At 46.4% G+C, this 16,024-nt stretch overlaps 1 protein-coding gene across 6 annotated transcripts in view; it reads left to right on the top strand.

Moving 5' to 3' along the window:
* LOC105022733 (zinc finger protein 536) overlaps positions 1-16,024 on the top strand; it is a 139,639-nt gene that overhangs the window by 16,035 nt on the left and 107,580 nt on the right. For 3 of the 6 annotated variants that reach the window (XM_034296996.1, XM_010891407.3, XM_034296997.1), the window contains exon 2: positions 2,290-2,357. The gene's annotated coding sequence lies outside the window, so the exon portion shown is untranslated. Of the gene's footprint in view, positions 1-2,289; positions 2,358-8,176; positions 8,221-12,052; positions 12,113-12,156; positions 12,335-16,024 lie in introns of those variants that run through there. The other 3 variants (XM_034296995.1, XM_034297000.1, XM_034296998.1) reach the window with 3 other exon arrangements.

Raw genomic sequence — 16,024 nt, 5'->3', positions numbered from 1 at the left:
CCGTTGAACGTTAATATTTCAGAATCTCTGATTTCATAACTTGACTTTCTATAGCACAACCGGGGAGATTTATTATCAGGATTTTAGCACATTCCATTCAAGATTAGGCCCAGCTGGTTATGTATGTGTTTGTGTTCGAATGCTCTGGGTGGTACCACATACTCTGTTATATATGTACCTTGGACACAATGAGATGGCTGGGGTCTCTATCTGCCTATCAGTCTGGCCATGCACGCTGAGTGTGTTTGCGTGTTTGTGTGTGTGTGTGTAGTTGTGCGTGGATTGTTCTAGCAGGAGCGCTGCTTAAATAACCTACTTTTGTCTGACAACAGCATCAGTTGTAGAGGTGCACATATGCAGAAAGCTATTTGGAAAAGCGTCCTCGTGGCTGTCAGCTTTTATTATGCGCGAAGGTGTCATGTTTGTAACGAAGCTGAGTGCAGATGGCAGAGTGGAAGAAATGGATCACTAATTTTAACAATGATTAATGAACAGAGATGGAAAATGAATTACATTGGACTGTTGGAGGCGAGGAATATTTTTGGTGAAAATGTTAACTTCGTCTGCCAGGCTGGTGTGTTACTGGGTGGGGGTGGGGGAGGGGGAGGGGGAGGGGGGTGCGTACGGGTGTGTGTGTGTGTGTGTGTGTGTGTGTGTGATGTTTCACCCCTTTGTAAAATCAACACTTCACTGCTTTTTGCCTATTACTTTAGTGTGTCCCTGTTTAAACATGTCGTGTGTCTTACACATCGTACTACCCCTGTGTATCGCTCTGCCTCTCAAAGAACACGCGCTTTAATAGTGTAAACAGCAAAGGTTATGCTATCTAAACATTTTAAAGAATTTCCTGGAATCCTGTGGAATACGGCTAATGTGTTGCCGACCATCTTTATGTTTCAGAGAACCACTAACATGAAGGATGTTTAATCCCTTCCCAAATATACCGTTATGAACCACAGGTTTTGGTTATTTGGCGGACTCACCATAAGGAGTAAATTTTTCTAGTGGCCGCCTGCCCCCGTGGACACTGATCCCACAACCCCTGGCTGTACCACGCCAATCTGAAACCCTGGTCTGAGCTGTTGGGTGCATGGCGTACAGCTGGCCTGACTCTTTCTGTGAATGAGGAGGTGAGCTACAGAATCAGCCAGTCCCGACTCAGCCCTCTCAAATAAACATCTGAAAGACAGAGTGGCAAAGTCTCATCTGTGAGAAAGAGCTTCACGAGAGCATCTCATCGTAGTTTCCTCACTCTCTCTCTCTCTCTCTCTCTCTCTCTCTGTCTCTACTTCTCTCCGTCTACTGTTTTCTTTTTTTTCCATCCTCTTTTCTTTTCGCTCTCAGTCTTGCATCTTTCTCGACGTTCGCAGGGTGGGCTGCTTCTGCAGTCCAGGCGTAATAGGTGTATGCGAACTATTTTCTATTTAATTAAGCTCCTGATGGGAAATACTTAAAGGACAAAAAAAAATACAACAACTTCTGGAAACAATGTGAGTGTGCGCAGAGGAGCTCTCAGGTTACCCAGCATATGCTAAGCACTCAGCTAACATACACAATGCCTTTGGTGTACAAGGTAGGGAAAATGCTCCTGGGAGCCAATTTAGAATGTGACTTAAGGCAAGCATGCCTTTGTGTGTGTGTGTGTGTGTGTGTGTGTCTGTGTGTGGGGGTGGCTGGATGAGTGTGTGCGTTTCTGTATATATGTGTGTGTGTGCGCGTGTGCTTGAGTGCATGTGTGTGTCTTTTCCCGGTACTCTTCCTGGTACTCTATTGAAATAGTAGTGCTGATTAGAATTCCCTCAGCAGACTCCTAGGGTGGCCTTCTTTAAGACCCACATCTGTAGCCCTGTCCCGGCTCCTGTCCCAGCCTCACACACGATGTGAGGCCTCGACCCCGAACCGACCCACTCTGCTACTTTAAAGGGAGGGCAGGATGATAAGTTCACATAGCTCTGCTTATTTATCTTCTGCCTTTAAAGCAGTATCCGATAACACGATGTGCTCTGAAGGTTTGTTGCGAACAGACTCAGGTTCTCCTTCGAGTGTTGTTTTCTTCATGCCAAGCCGGAGACAATCCCCATTTTTATAGGATCCACACTTCATAACGCTTTAGTGGCATTGCGTCTTTACAATGGACGGAGCTCAGGAAAATGACCTAACGTTTGGAAAGTGTTGACGCCGACGGCGTTTTTGGTTCTTGTGTTGTTTTCCACGTAGCCATTGTAGAGACTTGTCAAACTTCAATGAGGACTGGCGCTGAATTTCCTGGTTTGTCTGTTTTGTTTACAGGCCCCGCCCCCCCTGCAATCCTGCCCGCGTTCTTCCTGAGCTACGTCGTCAAGGCGGCAGTCCTGCAGGTATGGCTCGTTGGCACCCCCGTTGATCACAAAGTGGAGGATATTAAACATGTCTGTCACGCTCCCCTTTTCACCGGCATGGTACTGGGGGAGGGAATTTAACAAGTGGATGTGAACTTTTCAGCTCAACGCTGTCACCTTCCTAATCAGGAAGTGAAATCTTTAGCGAGGCGCTCTCATTTAACTTTCCTGGCCCCTCAAAGTAAAAAAAAAAAGAAGAAAAAAAAAGATGAAAAAAAAAGAACAATCGCTCTGGAAGTAATGCGATTTCTAAATAAACGCCCGCCTGTCAAAAGCCGAGACGCATTTACTTCCCCAATGTAGCTCAAGGAGACAATTAGCAAACAGAGGTGACACTGTAAACAGGTGCACCCATTATTCCCGGGGCTGATGGCGATATATCCTCATCTCCGAGACTGATGGTAGATCATGTGACAGGGAGGATGAAGGATCTGTCTGCATCAGGGCTCGGCTGATCGGGTCTGCCAGCGGTTTGCAATGTCCTCCTCTCACCACTGTCACCATCGTCTTGGTCATCATCATCATCATCTTGTGTGTTCGTTATACTCAGGCTGTGTTGGTTAGATGGCTTTGGCCCTTTCTATGTTTTCCATGTCTTTTTTCATTCCTCCCTCTCTCTCACTGTATTTTCTTTCTTTCCCTAAATCCCCTTCTTGTTATTAGTTACACATTCTTTTTGTCATAGTTCTGTGTTTTTTTTTTATTCATACCAGACCGTCGTCCTGTGAGAGAGGTCAAGCCGGTTTGTAAAAATGGATTGCTTGTAAAGTGCTAATCAATGAAAACCTTTTCTTTTGAAGCTGGAAAATTCTAGCTATAACATTTATTGAAAAGAGATTCTACCGTTGGAGCTTGAAATATGTGACAGCTGTCTTATATAGCCTGCGGCACTCCCATGTCAAATGATCAAACACGCTTCACACATTATACAATACACCAAAAGATTCTACACATTTCATCATTTCAAAATATAGATGTTGTCTCTCATTTAGAAAAGAAAAAAAAAGACGTACACCGATCCAAAAAAGTATGTCAGTCTCAAATGACATGATATGCTGTCTTTCCGGAATGTGTGTATCAGTGTGACCTCGATGGTTATCGTCGCCAGTGTTTGGACTGCGAGTACACGCTGAGACGTATTAATCAAATATAGAATGGTGAGTCAATCTTTTGGCTTGTGCAACATCAGAGGTATGTGAGACAGTTCTCCGTCATATTGGATCCATCACGAACACATGCCCTCCTTGACACATTCTCACAGTAATTCTCACACCAGGCACATATGCGCGCACATAATGAAACGGTGAACCTTCGGGCTTTCACCAAACCATATCTGGTCCGTTGCAATAGCACGGACTAACTCCGCAGAAAGATTCCTTGAATACATGTCATAGTTCTCATGTCAGCCACTGTCTGTGCCAACGCCAACGCCATTCCATAAACTGTATGTGAAAGAGGAATGCAGATTCCGTTAGAATCATTTGGGTGTACCTCAAAAGACAGGACAGAGGATAGCTTATGGGCTAGCTGATGTCTAAGGGGACTTTTTTCACCGTGGCCTTTGGATGGATTCAGTTAGCTGAGCCTTTCACTGTTGGGAGAATCTATCCTGCTGTTCGAAATACGAATTGATTGGCATCCAAGAGACACATTTTGTCTCTGACAGTTTTGACAGAATTAGTTGAAGGAGCGACAGTCTTGGTGAAGTTATAATGATAATAATTATTTAGCATTTTTCATTGCAGGATAATTATTGAAGAGGTTCATGTAGTCGTCGGTGTAATCAGTAAAAAGCGATTACAGAAAATCCACAGGGAAACAGATGGCAATTTGTTGTTATTTTCATTATTATATTAAACTAGTACACTTAATACCAGGATGAGGACAATCAAAAGAAAGAATTTATAAAAATGTGGTCTCTTCAACCTAAAGCAAAATCAAATAAAAAAAAGAAATGATACAAAGAAAGAATCACATCCTTAATTAGGACTCGTTGGTGTCCTTTGCCCAAGCCACCCAATCAGCCCACACCACACTGTACCAGAAAAAAATCCCACAAAAAGCCCTTCAACTCAAAGAGCGGTACTTAAACAGAATATCCTGACCCCCTGACTTCGTCTATTAGCATAGAGTGTGTTGCATTTGTCGTTCAGCACGCAATCGGCACGAATAAGGTCATCGTTTGTTCATTTTGCTCCTTTGCGATGCGCCTACCCAGCGTCCACCCGGACTTTAAACAGTGCCCGGGCCTCCGATATGTGCTATTTTTTTTTTCTTTTATTGTACACGACCAGCGAGGAAGAAACAGGCTCTTGCTTTCCAGGGTCGGAGAGATCGGAACACGGAGGCTGCTGCCCTACATTCCTGACTAATTGTATAATTGGAAAAGCTCTCCAAATGAGCAACCCCCCCCCCACCCCCCACCCCTCCTTCCTGGGCTGATCTTCCCAGCGCTCCCCCACAACCCCCCACCCCCATCAAAGCAAATCACAAAAGAGCATTTTGGGAATAATAAGAATTTGAAAAAGCGTCCATTAGTTATCTCGTGTACCACTGCTGCTGTTGGTTCCTGGTCTGCTGTGGTTGGTCCCTGTCCTTATCTGGTGCCAGTTCGCTGAGGGTGGACGCTTTTCTCTGACCGTAACGGCCGTGGAGGCCCTTGGAACTAACCTATCCACCCCAACGTTTTTGGAAAGCCCCGCCTTGAAAGGGAAAAGTCTCTCCGCTTTCAACTTTTGAAAATGTAGCCCCGCTGTAATCTAACCTGTGTTCTACCTATGAGCTGTCTTTGCTTTCACTTTTTACTGTTACGCTTGCGCTCATGGTCGAATCGGATTTTCTGATTTATGACCCCTCTTAAGCGCCGTTCATTTCCATGGATACCGAGGGGCGGTGGGATGATTTCTGAGGATGACGGCTCTAACAGGATTCCAAAGTGCAGTTAAAACGAATCTGTTAATTAACCCTATTGATCGGTAAAAAAATAGAGGCAAATGAGATTTGCATACACCGAGCGTGATCAATGCATTAACTGATTTTTCTTTCTTTTTTTTTTTTTTTAAATCTGATTTCCTCACTTTTCAAGGGAGCGAGGGAGAGTTCAGACTAATGTGGATCGATCCTGTGTCTTACAGACAGGAATACAAAGCATTGTATTAGTCACTGAAGGGTGAAACATATCAGGGAGACATATGTTTGAAGTTTGATATGTCCGCTGTTTTACTACTCTGGCCCCATTGTTTTGCTTACCCCATGAAACAACCGTGCATCATTTTCTGAGATTTCCTTTGAGTCTTAAAAATAAAGAAATGCATAATCGCATTTGTAACTGAATGTAACACACGTGGAGCAAGGTGATATTTCTTCAGGGCAAACAAAATCTGTTCCTCTCTTTACATATCGAGTTGAAGGCGACGGCATGAACGCAACCGCTGCCGACGAAAACAACAACATGGAGAAAAAAAAGTGTTTAAAAAGCAATATGCTGTGCTTTTATCCCCCCTCGAGTGCAGCTTTAATATAGCGTATTGATTTATAAGGCTTTAAATGCGATCCTCCGCACGCCGAGTCAAGGGCGACGAGAGATGGCTGGAGACGGGCTACATAGCAGTCATTGGGCGCACCAGAAAGCCTCTTTCTGAATAGTTTTGGAACACAAAAGGGTAATTGTTTTAGCCCAGATGTTGCTTTCGCACAACAAGCAGGATACAATGTTCCGACTGAGCTGATGAGCCCAATCAGTGAAATGATTAAAAATTGATTTTGTCCCTGTAATTACAGTATGTAAACTACTTAGCCAGGATTGCAAAGGAAGTGATTTTCTAATTACGTATATACTCTGGTGTCTAATGATTGGTTTTTTGAAGTAATGAAGAGAGGGTCCTAACGACTCCTCTGTGTTCTGTTGTTCAACACAAAAAAAAAGAGAGACCATCGTTAAGACAAGGCACCAGGCAGACAAAGAGCTCAAATTGAATTTTGGACGCTAACATGCACGGATTCTGTTTGGTAACATGCGATCCGGACCGTAATGGTGCCCGTTTCTTCTGCAGGCTCCCCAGTCCAACAATCTGGACCCTCCAATTAAGACCTCCAGGGGTTACGACATCACAGTCGAAAAACCCCCCCCGCCCCCCCCCCCTCCCCCAACACACGCATGTACAGGTGCACGCACAAACGAGAAATACGTCTCAATCTAAACACGGCAACAAGCACGGCGGTCCTTTATCGTGTCATTTAGCAAGTCAATATGGCGAGACGCAAATGTGTTGTCGGTAAGACTATCCTCTCCCCTTCAGTTCATCAGACACGATGATATCCTAGCACTGGGGCTATAATCACGGAGTGTCTCTGGATGTGAGTCTGACAGTAGTGTTGTCATTGGCCACGTTGCTATCCAGAACACTTCTTTATCTTTTATTCAGTTCCAACTATTCAAGCGTAAGGATCAGAAAAGGTTCAGGCCGTCCTTCCTCTCTGGCTGTCTTTAGAAGTTCTGAACAGTTCCAGGTCACGTGTGAACGAATGAACTTCTGATACAGATCTGGCCTAGTACAGAGTCTGTGATATGGGCAAATCTAAAAATGGTTTCATGGGTTTACCAGGGGAAATAGAGAGATTAACCTGCTGGGACAGAATGGATTATAAAGAAAACACAAGTCATAGCAGTCCAAAATGTTCATTATATCAGTCCTGCTCTACAATGTAGTACTTTGGAATCAGATTGGCATTTAGCAGGACCAATAACCGGTGTTGTTATTGTTGGTGCTGTTCATGTGGTTTAAGATTTTCAGAAGTTTTTCGCTGACACAAATCCAGATTCATTACGGCAATCCAAAACTTAAGACATAACAAAGAAAACTAGAAGGTAGGAACAAAAGAAGCTTTGAAAGGCTGCCAGTATCTAACTGTACTTTCAGACGTGGTTGATTGTAAGAGAAGCCGATAGCACAGCCAGCATAACCCTTTAATAATTCATTTAGTTAGGCTATGTTCTATCATTTTGTACCTTTTGACATGCGATATTGAAATTTAATATTGCATCAATACAAATGATGTATTGCCAGTCGGCTCAAGGATGTGGATTGCGTTGAGATTGTCTTTTAGTCCCTACTCAGTTCAAAGCCACATTGTACTAGAGCAGAAAGGCATACGAAAAAATCTGTCTTTCCAGAGCTTTGATATGTATGTATAAAAATGACATCTTAAAACGCTCTGGGAGAACTTCTTTCCTCTAACCCAAGTCGTGTCTGAGACGGGAAGAAAGGGAAAAGAAGGAAACATGACAGTGGAGTTTAGGGGAGACATCTTAACGTTGCAGGGATCTTTGACATACTCTTTAGTTCCATGAAAATCCCCTGGCAAAACTCAGAAGCTCACTGCCATGTGAGGGAGCTTTGGGTGCTGTGTCTGTAATAGGCTGAAGGCCAGCCTATTTATCCATTATTGTATATTCATAGATTGGCTCGTTTGTTGTTCAGCCTCTCTTTACTATTTACTAACTAACCGCTGAATCCCTGAGATGTTGCATGCCCACGTTTCTGAAGTCGTATGCTCTCCTGATGTTTTCTTATAATGCGATAGACAGGATGTACTTGATTGTATTGAACTGGGATCCTGCTCTGTTTTTATCTGTGGTGCTAATGACTTCCTGTTTGTGCTATATTCATGACGCTTCTCCTGGAGACAAGTCTGTTGGTGTGACATCAACACTGTCTCTCTCTCGCTGTCTCTCTCACTGTCTCTCCCTTTCTCTCTGTCTCTCTCTCTCTCTCTCCATCTATTATTTGCATTTCCAGTGATCTACGGATGACAATTAGAAGATCGAAAGAAAACACTTTAGGTGAGGAACCATGCATACTGTCTTTCTGTCATACCACATGGAGGTGAGATTGGGAAATTGGACCCAACAGACAGTCTTATATTCCCCATTTATCTTGCCAACAACACCTAGCTATTTCCATTGATGTATTTTCCGGGACTACGCCAGTTGAAATGGCTTCCGTTTGGATCGTGGTGCAGCCTGTCAGGTTGGTTCCCTGGGCCCGCGACGGTGGGAGATGGATCTCGTGTGAAGGGGGCTGCTTTGAGGCTCCACCGAGCCTCTCCCTGCACCTTATGTCCAGGTTTATTAGTCCACCTGCACGTTCCTGCCGTTCTCCGGAGGGTGCGCCTGCTGCAGGGTTGCAACACCTTGGCGCGTGGGGTCGTCCGTGACAGATGACCTCTGTCTGTCATTCACCGCAGCAAGTGCCTTACTCTGATGGGCAGACAGACAGACAGACATGCAGACAGACAGGCAGGCAGGCAGGCAGACAGAGCCCAGGTGGACTTAATCCGGTTCACCCAGGGCTTGGTGAGAGGGAGATCTTCCATGTCCCTGTTGTCTCGGTGGGGGGCGGACCGTGCTGCTATGTGTGCATTTGTGTGAGGGATGTCTGTGTGCTCGCTGTCTACCGGGGAACGGACTGTTGACACACTTCATTTTTCAAAACGTAGGGCCGCCGAAATAAAATGAAGATTGATGCGGAGAAACGGGCAGAAGGCATCCCATATAAATACATATATTATCATTTACACACGTGTGGCACATCTCACGAGTGTTATGCATACACATGATCAACGGCCCACACATGCTCATGGGGGCGGGGGGGGGGGTGGTGGGGGGTGTTGGGGGCTCAGCCGTTATTAAAGCTATACGCCGTAATTGCATTTGATCTCAAATAAGCACAAATTCAGTCCATCTCGCGCGTAAAGATGGCAGATGTGATGGACGACCACATTAGCGCTGGGGACAACATTAGATTTGCTCAAAATTATTGATCTTTTGTTTGCGAGCCAAGTTGGCAATAAATAACCGCCTAAGAGAGATGTGACTCATTATCGCCGTGCCGACTGACAGACCTCGGTCAAAACAACTCTCCTTCCCGGCCACTCTTTTCTCAGTGGCAGGGAGGCTTATAACTCGCTTTTAATTCTCCTGCTATTATGGCTCCTTTAAGTTAAGCCCCCCCCCCCCCCCCAACCCCTTGTCACTATCTGATTCCCTTAACGTTTTAATCCCGCTACGATAACCTGCATTATTCCACGTTGAACACAGCACGCATTCAGTGGCTCTCTGTTTTATACCTACCTTCTTACTGAAAAAATCCTTTTATCACACAATGGGTAATTTATATCCATTACCAACGTTTTCAATCCTTTTCAGTATTGCTGTCAGTGCCTTTGGCACAGTCATGATTAATGTGATCTAATAATAGTCTGCCATTATATTTCCTTTAGTAAAACGTGTACCAACATCCCATTCAGTGCCACAAAATTCGTAGCCTCTTAAAATATTTGTCCCTTTTTTTTCCTCCGTCGAGAGGCAACATTGCCGTTTTCTCTCAGGAGATATTAGAGGTTTTTAGTGAGCAGCATTTCCTGTCTTCGGCACCGTGTCTTAGGTTTGGCGACGGGGTGGCAGGGCGACGGTGTGTGAGGTAATTCGGACACGTTCGAGCCCTCCCGTGCTGCAGGTAACACGACACCACCTCCCTGCCTCCAACTGGTGGTTTTTTTCGTTCGATCAGAGCACTGAGTTACATGTGAGATTCAGACACACAGCAGTGGTTGATCATTTTGGATGAACATTGTTTACAGGGCGCTTCCAGAGAGCCCCCACTTAATATTCATTCTCCCAACCGGAGGAGAGAGTGCGTTCAAAATATTCTAGTATGCATAAAATATTTCATATTTGCTTGTGTATTTACTAGAACAAAAATTTGAATTAAAGAATGGATTTCTTTAAAACGGAGACAGGTTCGTGCAGGGTTCATTCATGGGGAGAACAACGCCCTGGAAGGGATGAGGCTGGGGAGAGTCGAGCGGGCGTGGGGGTTGTGATGAAGGGGCAGCATGTTGACTCCTTGCGGAGCGGGCAGAGGATTTGGCGGTCCAGGAGTGGGCTCCAGTCCCACCGAGCCTGTCACTCGTAGGGCACGTTTTGGACTTGGGTGCCAACACCCCCCCCCCCCCCCCCCCAAAGAGTGTTAACCCTTACTGGGCTCTCAGACTCGTATCCAGAATGAACAGGTGGTCTCACAAAACACGGGCATCCATCTCCTCATAACTTATCCTTGTGTGTGTGTGGAGGGGGAGAGAGAGAGAGAGAGCCTGAGAGTCATTCTAACAGAGGGAGAGGACGTGAAAGCGGACAGAGAGACACTGAGAGAGAGAAGGAGAGCATAGTGTGAGCTTGTGTGTGTTCTGGTCTCAGTTTTGTTTATTACCAGTGTGGTTGGTTGTACGGACCGGCTTGTGGAGGGTCCCACCTCTGTGTGAAATTGACATCAGATGGCCGTGATGACTGGAACAATATTACATCCAGGTCCCATTTAGCAAGGGGGCAGCTGAGGATGGGGGGGCACCTGACCCTGGAGTCAAACCGCACTCCGACCCCCACAACCTCAGTGCCGAGCACAGCTGTCAACACTTTACATCAAAACCCAACCCCCCCCCCCCCCCTTAAAAGCCATGGTCCAGAATCCTTCCTACTCCATTAAGGGTAACTTGTATTGAGTCGTAGTTTATTTCTTTTTTTTCCATCATGTCTCGAGTATTTGGTTCCAAGCAGAGAAAATCAAACCATTTGGAAACCAAACAATGTGGGCCAGAATTGAGTACATCTCAACATGGACTGGTTTGTATATACTTCTGACCGTAAAACGCATCCATCCTTTTGTAGTTATGATAGCTGCGGTAATTCAGACCTGTCAAGATCAAAAACTCTGCTGACTTTTAACGCTGTTGTTCTTTTTTTGGTGGGAGGTCTTTGTTAAGTAAAGCACAAATAAATAAGGAGAGTGTAACTGATAAACAGACTTGAAGAAAACAGCCTTTCTGAGTCAGTGTCGTGTTTACCGATGTCTGATTAAATGCCTGGAGAAAAGGCTTGTACAGTTGGTTGTGAATAAATAACTGTCTGAATGTTATGTACCGACTTTGATGGGCACTCCAAGTGATGAATGCTTTTTGCATGAAGTATGTGAAAGAAAGCGAGTGTTCCCATCAGCACTTTATACGGACCAAGCATGGAAGGTGTCAATGGAAAAAAGACCTTTTTTTAATGTCCTCCCAACTGGATCGGTCAGTCGGAGAATCAAAGGCGGGCTTATATTAGGGTTAATACGGTAGACTCACCTTTTCCTCCTCTAGCTCCTCCCCCGTCTGCTGTCCTGCTTAATAGGGGGAAACCCTTCACGGGTGGGGGAGGAGGGCGTGAGAGCGGAGGAGACGGAAGACATTTGGTGGTGGGGTTTGGCGGTGAGCTCAGCAGTTTCCTCACCGGGCCCAGAGGAGACCAGAGCAGAGCGATGCAGAGCGTCACCGTCTGCTGGACTGAGTCAGGGGTTTACAGATAAGGGTTAGGGAGAGGTAGGGACAGGACAAGGGAGGGGGAAGTGGTGGAAAGAGAGAGTGAGCCATGGAGGGACACAGCGAGCGCAGGGAGGGAGGGGGGGGGGGGTTGCTGCTCATGTGGAGGACATCCCATCATTTAAGCACCCTTCTGTTATTCCCGTGATGCAATCTGTGTGATGTGATGATGATGATCATCGCACCGATGACGAAGACGATAACGATGGGGCGACAGTTGTCGTGGCCGCCTTTCCGCTTGCGTCGTCTACCTATCCAGACGGGAGGCCATATCAATTCTAATTCCCCTTTAATCCCATAAATGTTCGGTTATGGCAGAGGTGGGTCAGTCTCTTAAAGTCCAAGCTGGCTAACACTCCCTCTCTGATTAAGCACCGGAGGATCTAACCAGAGTATCTGTCTGTGTGGGAACAGCTCTGAGCTGATGGCAGGCGGCAGCCAGGACCAAAGTTGCCCAGCCAGGAGAGACGTTCCCGGGGTTTTTGGCAGAGCAGAAGTAGACACTCTGGAGGTGGTTGGGTCTCCTGGCACATCAGTCTAAGGTTAGCTCACCTAGCAGCTATGTGGAATCCCGCCACAGAATATGTTGAGGGGGTGTGGGGTGAAGATGTAGCGCCGGTCTGTTGATGGTGAGGAAAACATGGTGCCCAGAATGCTGATTTATAATGACTTTTTTATTAAAGTTCGGGTGGTTTGTGATGGACACCTAAATATAGTGGTGTGATGGAGTTAGCCCCGCCCCTTCCATCACCCCGTCCTCGTTCTAAATTTGGACGATGACGCTAAATGGATGTGCTATTATTCAGACACGTGTGGGCAGATGCCTGTGTGTGTGTGTGTGTGTGTGTGTGTGTGTGTGCACGCGCGCGCGACTGCTGTGGATGTAGCTGCGCGGTTATAAAGTGAAGCATTATGGCAAAAAAAAAGTAGTTAAATAATTCAGCGGTCACATTATTTTGTAATGCCATTCTTTAGAACAGACTCAGTCACTCTAATAAATGCATTTCAAGAAAGTTCTGCGGGATTTTGTGGGGCGCCAGTGAGTGATGGCGGCCGCCACCCGAATTCCAGCTCCTGGCTCCCCCTCGACGCTGCCATGTGACCCGCGTCATATTCCTCAGGACCAACACTGGCAGACTGAAACAAAAAGGCCACATATTTTATTAATGTGTCAAAAGTGCAGTGGAGGGATGGAGTGAGGGAGGTGGTTGATCGAGGGGGGGATGGGGGGCGTGGGGGTGGTGGGGGGCGTGGGGGTTGGCACTCCATCCGTCGGTATCACCCACCTGCGCGGATCAATTCCTCCAGACGGAGGGCCACCGAAAACGACGGGCTTATTGATTTATCAAAGAAATACAGCGTGCGTGTTGCGCTTAAACGTCCACATAAACCTGAGCTGTCAGGAGCGGAGAGGCAGAGCGCTGACATTTAGCCACACAAACGGAGCGGATGGATTTACCGCGCTGCGCGCCTGCCTCAGCCAGATCATATTCCTTTATTGTGAGTGCCTGGGAGAGGCTCACTTATGGAGAGGATTTTTCACATTAGACCACAGTGGCATAAAGACGTTGCCCCCTCCCCCTCTCCTTTTATGGGAATACATACCTGGCATTAAGACAAGGAGTGGGAGAGCGAAAGAAAAGGAGCGGAGCAGAGTCTGGGTCATAAAAAGGATAGTTTAACAATTGATCGAGAGCAGTGGTGGAAATGGCAGCTGTAAATCAACTTAATCTCCGGGCAGCTAAAGAGTGTTTTCTAATGAGGTTAATGTCACATAATGACCAAATTCCCCCATTTAAAAGATGCCCTCCAGGTGTTTGAAAAAGATAGACGTCGCCAGGCGTCGTCGACAATTCAGGACCCAGACGACACGGAGGGGAAACTTTTCCCACCCAAGGAATGGGTGCTGTGGAAAAAGCGACAAAAAGAAGAAAAGGAACGTGTGCAACGCTGAACTGAATAACGGTTAGGAAATCGCCTGTCTGGGCCGACCGGATGTCCTCTCCGAAGTGATGCTGTGGCTTCAGAGGAGACTGAATAGTCAAAATGAGCCAGTCTCCCCTCAAGGTTTTCAGAGTGCTCACTGAATCTCGTATGTCATGGAAGCTGATACTGGGAAATCCCCAAACCAGCAACAATGGTTAAAGGACGAGATCACCGCTAGATCCACTCAAGTCAGTTAACATTAAATGTCAAAAACGCGTCCAACCGCGGTAACGTTCGGCCCGGATGTGCTTCTCTGCAACCTACGGGACGAACCGGCGTAGTATGTGAGCAGCCCGAAACTGCGGCAAAGTTCAGATCCGCGGGCCGACCGCGTGTCACTGAGGCCCTCAAGCTATTATCTTGATCTAATTAGGTTTAACATAAGACTGTGTCATGGCCCTGTCCAAGGCAGCAATGTCCCCAATTCTACAAATTCAGAGCGTCCCCATTTGAAAATGCCACTCGCTCACGCTGAGCCCTCCACACGGGCGGCGGCTACTAATGCAATTTCATACTTCTACATACTTACAGAAATCCCGACGTTCACACGATTACGCCAATTTACACGCGTCGGGGGCGCGAACGCTTGTGCGTGTTCACACCCGCGCTCGGGGGGTGGAAGGCAACCTGATATTGGGCTAGGGAGAGGCCTCTCCCAGGTCGAAGTTTCTCTGCTGGCCACCGCAGGCGTCCGGCCCCGCCCTCCGACACCCCTGGTGTTCCTCTTCTCCTGTGCCGTAATGAATTCAGCCTCGGATGAAATGATTTTTATTCGGGGTTGGGGTGGGGGCTGGGGTGGGGGCTGGGGTGGTTGGAGTAACATTGCTTAGACACGCAGCCAGTGGCCTATAAAGAAGGCCTTTAAGGAGGGCCATTAATCCACCTGTCCAGAAATACTATATTTATATGTGTATCTTAAATCTAGGCTGAGGTGGTCAAATGCAATTTTGAATTGCCAACACTGACACGCAATTCATTTTCAGCATGATTAGCGACAGTGGTGCGACTGGTCGCCTCAGTGGGTGGCTAGGGAGGCCTTCTGCGCACGCCGTGTGCTCATTACAAACTGACTGCTCTGGCTGTGTAAAGAAAGTGCACGTACATGCACACAAAGCATGCCATGTACGGACGCACTTTCTGCGGAGACTGTTCTCCAGGCCGTGGTTGTGTAATCTACGCGTTAGAATACTCTCTGTATAGCTTGGATGCACTTCAGGATGCGCCTTGGATGCGCCGTTTCTTTTGTTCAATGTCATGTCAACGCGAGCCCAAATAGGTCCCTGCTGTAAGTGCTCCACCGTGTTGTACATTTGTCTGGATGTGTACTACACTATCTGTGATGTGTAACGAACTACCATGAACTTACTTGTAATGATATCTAAATTGTGTGTTACCAATCCAATTCAATCAAATCTATGAGATGTATTTTATAAAGGCCGTTTTACATCAGTGGTTGTCGCAAGGTGCTAATATAGATACCCTGGAAACCTCACCCACTGAAACCCCATAGAGAGAGAAACAACAAGAATTTGAAGCATTGCATCTCATGTGAATTTGGCGTTCGTAACATCCCAGAGTGCACCTAAAGAAATAACCAAAGAAATAGGTCACAGTACAAATGACCTGAGAACGAGGTTGCTTTTGGTTCTGTTTGTTGTACCCCGTTCCCTCCAACAGCAATGGGAATGGAAATACAATTAAGAATGAGGACTCTCTTTCTCACTTTCTTACTCCCCTCATCTGGTTAAATACAGCTGAATGGACCCAATAAGAGGGTACTAGCATTTCCTCCATTTTGATCTGTTCATGTTCCTGAAGGGCCACTTTCACCCGGCGAGGGTGTTTCGTTCCTCTTGGATTGATATGTGAAATACGCCTGCCTCCGCAGCTCTGAAGGCAGTGCCAGTGTGGAGCTGAAAGGTGCTCATTGTCAGGTCAGGGACACTTTGTCAGGAAACAATCCGGTTCCCAAGGCCTGACGAATGTGTCAAAAAAGATACAGCCCCCATTGTGTACTTTAAGAACTTTAATTTTGCGTGAGGTCATTTTAATCCTGATTAATTTTTATAGTCACTGTGGCGTTCAATGGCTAGCCGGTCTAATGCCCCAAAAAAAGGAGAACCCACCCACGGACCCAACTAACAATCTGAAACGTAAAGAATTTAAAGGAGAGGGCAGGGGAGAGGTCTTTGTTGAAGGGCACATTGGGGTGTATTTAAGTTCTACAAAGGCCGTCTCCTGAATGG

The sequence above is a fragment of the Esox lucius genome, chromosome 2 (genome assembly GCF_011004845.1).
Source record: "Esox lucius isolate fEsoLuc1 chromosome 2, fEsoLuc1.pri, whole genome shotgun sequence".
NCBI lineage: Eukaryota > Metazoa > Chordata > Actinopteri > Esociformes > Esocidae > Esox > Esox lucius.
This window is presented reverse-complemented; position numbering and strand designations above follow the sequence as displayed.